Source organism: Myotis davidii, unplaced genomic scaffold (genome assembly GCF_000327345.1).
Source record: "Myotis davidii unplaced genomic scaffold, ASM32734v1 scaffold1362, whole genome shotgun sequence".
In the NCBI taxonomy this organism is placed as follows: domain Eukaryota; kingdom Metazoa; phylum Chordata; class Mammalia; order Chiroptera; family Vespertilionidae; genus Myotis; species Myotis davidii.
Window position 1 is genome coordinate 45,515 of NW_006292917.1, and position 6,630 is coordinate 52,144.

Consider the following 6,630-nt stretch of genomic DNA (forward strand, 5'->3'; position numbering starts at 1 on the left):
AAGGAATAAAAAGAGCAAACTATGCAGAAAAGAAGTGTTCCAAGAGAGCCAAAAGAAAGCTAAGATTTGTTTGCCTTAGGCCAGTTCTATTTATATTTCCTCTAACCCACCCTAGCAGGGTGGTTGAATTGTGTGACTCTGTGGACTCCAGAGCTCCATTTTATTCTTGATCCACACCAGAGTGCTTCTGCTAAGTGGTGGGAGGGAGTTCCAGTTCCCCATTCTTCTCCCTTCCAAGAGTTACAGTGTATGCCACTTAGCTATTATTGATCACCAACTCTGTGCCAGTAATTGTGACACTTTACATCCATGATCCCATATAAGTCTCACAATAACCCTATGAGATGTATAATATTATCCCTAAGTTACACGTGAGGAAACCCAAAGGCTCAGTAAGTTGAAGTAACTTGTCCTGGCTCACAGTGTTTGTATAAAACAGAACTTAGATTGGAACCAAGGTGATCTGACCCCAAAGCCTTCAAGTGGCAATCTACCCATGTTTTTCTCAGCTGAGCAAGATGCACAGTAGCAGTTATTATAAAGCTATAGGAACAATATATTTATAGTCAATAAGACTTTTGGTTAAGGGCTATGTGCAGCTAACCAATTACATTAGTATACAATTATAATAATAATATATAATTATGTTAGTAACCAATATCAATAAGAGGCCAATGGATAATAATAATAGCATATAACATTTACCAAAAGCTTACCATGTGCCAAGAACTAATGAAACATGTTAGCTACATTAATTTTTGAATTACAACAGCTTGGGGGTACGTACTGTCATTATCACAGTTGTAATTGAGTAAAATGAGGCACAGAAAAGGTAACTTGCCCAAAGTCAAACTATAAATAATTGACACAGCAGAGTTAAATACAGACAAGCCTGACTTAAAAGTTCATGCTCTTAACCATTATGCAACACTGCCTCTCCAAATTGTATCTGCCTGTGAAAGTTGAAATCATAGGTGTTATTAATCTTTCTATGAAAGTGAACATATGTAGCCTACTGTAGAGGTAGAGAGTTTTAAACATGTAAGAGCTATTTTGGTTAAGGTCTTGCATCACTTCAATTGATCCTACTCTAGGACCTTTATGATTATATGAATCCAGAAGCTAAATAAAAAATCATTTCTTTTCTGCTCAAATCTCTTAGGCATTATTAATGCATGAGGCTGTGTGCTAAGCATTTTGGGAAACATAAGAAATTAGACAGTGATAGTTCCCTAAAAGTTCCTGGTTCTGGGTAAATCACTATATATAAAATAAACCTCATCTTATTACTTCTTGTATTTTTGCATCACTACCCTTTTCCTCTAGAAAAATTATATTTTACATATGATTTTTTAATCCTGGAGTTCTTAGGTTGTCATCAGAGTTGTTCCAAATTACTACCACCACCACTTCTATAGGTATAGTTCCTCACCTAGAGACCATTTTCCACTCACCATGCCTGGTGAATTTCAGCTGCCAACCAGCTTGTTAGAGGAGTGAGGGCAGAATCCAAATGTAGCTGCAGTTTGGTTTTTCTTTCATGTGGTCCTTTCAACAAGTCTTGACCCATCAGCCTACCACATCAAATACAAATACTTCCCTCTGATTTTCCAAGTCTTCTATCTATATCTGGCCTCACCTAATCCACCAACTTCATTTCTCCCTGCTCCTATGTAAAGATCTTCTATAAGGCAGATAAGCCCTTGACCCCAAAAATAACATCATGCTTATTCCTACCTCCTTGTATTTGTTCACTCAATTTTCCCTTCCTCCTGCTACCACTAGTGCTTGTACCAGCCAGGTTAACACTTAATGGCATTCTTGTAACAGGCACCCATTATATAATGTATCATCTTTGACTTCTCAACTATATTGTTGTGATATTGTGATTTATAAGAAATATATATAAGAACAAAATAAGCCCAATGCAAGCAAAAGGAAGAACATAGCAAAGAGGAAGTCAATAAAATTTAAAACAGAAAAACAATAGCAAAACATATCAGTGAAACAAATAAATTGTTCTTTGAAAGAATCAATACAATTGACAAATGTCTAGCAAAACTGACAAAAAAGAGAAAACACACAAATTACCAATATCAGGAAAGAAACAGAGGATATCACTACCATCTGCAGACATTAGAAGAACAATAAGGGATATACTATATTTAACTTCCTGTTAAGAGGGGCTTTTTTTCTTCCTGGACTGTAACTAGGGGGGTTAAAAATGACCACCTGGGTGTAGATACAGGAATGGATACAATTGAGTGAGGCTTTCTCTCACAAAGATTTGCTGTGTGGGCTGGCATATGCCCCAGCCTAAATTATTCAAACTGGATATTGCCTCATGAAGGACCGCTTTGTCAGCCTTTAAATAATAGCTTCCCATCTCCATTGACACTGGTACCTTCAACTCCCCCTATGAGCCTTCAGGAGGAAAAATTGTAGTTTTTCTACTAACAAACAGCAGCAGCAAAGTTTGGGATCCAAGATGACAGTGGAGTAGAAGGAAGTTAGACTCATCTCTTCCCAAACCAAATTGAAATTTCAACTAAATTATAGAACAACCAACCTGAATAACCAATTGAAAACCAGGTGGACAGAAGTTTTATAACCAAGGCTTTACAGAAGAAGCCATGCCAAGACTGGTAGGAAGTGCAGATACATGAAAAGAGCTGAAAGACTTGTACTTAGATAATTATAAAACATTGAAGAAAGAAATTGAAGAAGATACAAATATTTGGAAGCATATACCATGCTCATTGATAGGAAGAATCAACATTGTTGAAATATTTTTATTATGCAAAGCAATCTATAGATTCAGTGCAATGCCTATCAAAATACCAATGGCATCTTTCACAGAACTAGAACAATTCACCCAAAAACTTATATGGAACAACACACAACAACAACAACAACAACAACAAAAACAATAAAACCCAAAACACCAAATACCTACAGAAATCTTGAGAAAGAACAACAAAGTTGGGAGTATCATGCTACCTGATATCAATCTATAATACAAGGCTATAGTAATCAAAACAGCATGTTTCTGGCATAAAAGCAAACACATAGATCAATGGAACAGAGTAGAGAGCCCAGAAAAAAAAAACATGCCTATATAGTCAATATTTGACAAAGGAGGCAAGAACATACAATGAGGTTAAGAAAATCTATGCAATAAATGGTGTTGGGAAATTTGGACAGATATCTGCAAAAAATGAAACTAGACCACCTTCTTAGCCAATCCACAAGAATAAAATAAAAATGACTTAAGACTTAAATGTAAGATTTAAAACCTTAAATATCCTAGAAGAAAACATAGCAGTAAAATCTCTGACATTTCTCTAACAATACTTTTTCTGATATATCTGCTTGAGCAAGGGAAATAAAAGAAAAACAAATGGGACTACATCAAACTAAAAAGATTGTACACAACAAAGGAAATAAAAAAATAAAATACAAAATGAAAAGACAATCTACTAAATGGGAGAACACATTTGCCAATTATGTCTGATAAGGCGCTAATATCCAAAACTTATAAAAAACTCATACAACTCAATAACCAAAAAACAAACAATTCAAAAGAAGTCTAAATTATTTTTTAATTAATAGAAATTATTTTGTTTTGAAATTCACTTTAAAAAAGTAGCCAGAGGACCTGAATAGATATTTCTTCAAAGAAGACATACAGATAGTGAAGGCATATGGGTATCATTGTTTCTCTTTCACCTCTCTCTCTCTCTCTCTCTCTCTCTCTCTCTCTCTCAAGTCAATTAAAAAAAGAAGCATATCCTCAAGTGAGGAGAAAAAACCCACAATCAGGCATCATCTCACAGCTGTCAGAATGGCTATAATCAATAAATCAACAAACTTGACTGTGAGTCTTGCGGTGCGCCCCAGACACTGACAGGAGGAAGATTTTCATATACATTTTACTAATTTTCTTTCATCTCTGACATTTCTATTATAGAGGAAGGGCAAAAAGCAGTATTAAAATATTTCCTCTAATTAATTCCCTTTTAATGTGTATGAATTTCATCCACTGGGCCACTAGTAAACAATAAATTAACAAACCAATGCTTGGTCACTGTTCATGCACTTTTGAATGCAGATTGCTACAGCCACTATGGAAAGCAGTATGGATTTTCTCAAAAAATTAAAAATGGAACTGCCATATGTCTCATCAGTTCCACTTCTGGCAATATATCTGAAGAAACTTGAAACACTAATTTGAAAGAATATATGTACCCCTATGTCCATTGCAGTGTTATTAACCATAGCCAAGATATGTAAGCAATACAAGTGCCCTTCAATAGATGAATGGATAAAGAAGAAGTGGGACATGTATACAATGAATTATTAGTTGGTCATAAAAATATATGAAATCTTACCACTTGGGACAGTGTAGATCAGGCATGTCAAACTCGGGGCTGCCGGACCACAGAACCCGATTTTGACATGCTTGGTGTAGATTGACCTAGTGGGTATTATGCTAAGTGAAATAAGTCAGACAGAGAAAAACAAATACCATATGATTTCACTAATAAATGGAATCTAAAGAACAAAATTATCAAACAAAAAAACAGAAACAGACTCATAGATATTGAGAACAGAATGATAGTTGCCAAATGGGAGGGAGATTGGAGGGCGAGGTGAAAAAACGTGAAGGAATTAAGAAGTAGAAATTGGTAGTTACAAAATTGTCATTGGGGTGTAAAGTACAACATAGATAATATAGTCAATAATATTGCAATAATGATGCATACTATTAGGTAGGTACTTGAAATAGCAGTGGGATCACTTTTTAAAGTATATGATTGTCTAACAACTATGCTATACACCTGAAACTAATCCAAGTTAATATTGAGTGTAAACTGTAATAGAAAAAATGGAATAAAAAGACTAATAAAGGAATACTACATATAACTCTACACACATAAATTCGGTCACTTACAGTAAATGGACGATTTCCTTGGAAAACATAAAGTACCACATTTGTCTGATACAAAAATATATAATTTGAACAGCCTTACAACTAGTAATACAATTGAATTAGTAATTTAAAAACTCCAAAAAATCTCCATGCCCAGATTGTTACTCCATGATTCTACAAAAGGTTTAAAGAAGAATTAACATAATTCTACACAATCTCTTCCAGAAAAATAAAAGGAGTGCTTTCCATTCATTTTACGAAACTAAAAATTCCCATGATACTAAAAGAAGACAAAGATAGTTGAAAGAAAGAAAGTTTACAGGCCCATACTCCTCATGAATATAGATGTAAAAATCCTGAACAAATATTAGGAAATAGAATCCAGCAATATATACAAATAGTTATACAGCATGAATTATAGAACTTATTCAAGAATAAAGTTAGCAACATAGATAAATACAAAAGCCAATAGCATTGCCCCTTTTTTGGATTAAAATTTCTGTTTTTCTCTCAGTGTAACTTAAAAGGTAAGTAAATAAAACAATAATTATAAATGTATATTAATGGGCACAAAATGTATAAAGATATAAGTTATAACAATAACATAAGGGGGGTATGGAGCTGTAAAGTAGTGTTTTATACTATTGAAACGAAATTGTTATTAAATTCAAGCCTTATTGTTATAAAGTTAAGATGGTAATTGTAACCCCTAAGATAACCACTCAGAAAACAACTTTTAAAATATACATAAGAAGAAACAAGAAAGAAATTAAACAGTTTACCAAAAAGTTAATGAATCACGACAAAGGTAGTAAAGAAGTCAATGAGAAACAAAAAAATATGAGACATGTAAAAGACAAAGCAAAATGGCAGAAGTAAGCCTTTCCTTATCAGCAATTACTTTAAATGTAAAGGGATTAAACACTATAATCCTATATAATAGAAGGCTAATATGCAAATAGACCAAATAACCAAACAACCGGTCATTATGACATGTGCTGACCACCAGAGAGCGCTCAAAGAACATGGCAGGTGTCAGCATCAGGTGGCAGAGCACCGAACATAGTGGGCGTTGGCCACAGAGGGATGGTGAAGCAGGTGAGCAGGGGTGCCAGACCAAGGTGGGGTGCCAGTCGCTGTCATCTGGGTGAGCCTCTCATAGTTACTGAAAATTCTTTGCTCCCATGCACCATGGACCCACCTGGTACTCGCACCTGTTGGATCCCACCCAGCACTAGCACCCACAGCTGGCGCCAGAGCTGCCACTTCCACCCACTGCCAGTGCCTGACACCGGCCCCTATCTCTTGGCACCGTAAGTGGGTGCGAGCGGCAGCTGCTGGCTCCAATCGCCCCTCAGGGCTTCTTCACCTCCCCCTGCTCCTAAGGAGCAATCAGGGCTGGCAACGACCTCTCGCACCCACTGCTGGCAATGGCCCTGCTTGCACCTGCTGCCAGTGCTGGAGCTGCCGCTCGCACCCGCTGCAGGTGCCTGGTACCAGCCCTGATTGTTTGGCACCATCAGTGGATGTGAGCGGCAGCTACCAGCCCCAATCACCCCTGAGGGCTTCTCCACCTCACCCTGCTCCTCAAGGATGATTGGAGAAGCAGCTGCTGCTCCCACCCACTGACGGCACTGGTCCCACTCGCACCCGCTGCTGGCACCTGCCCCCATCGCTCTGCGCCATCAGCAGGTGTG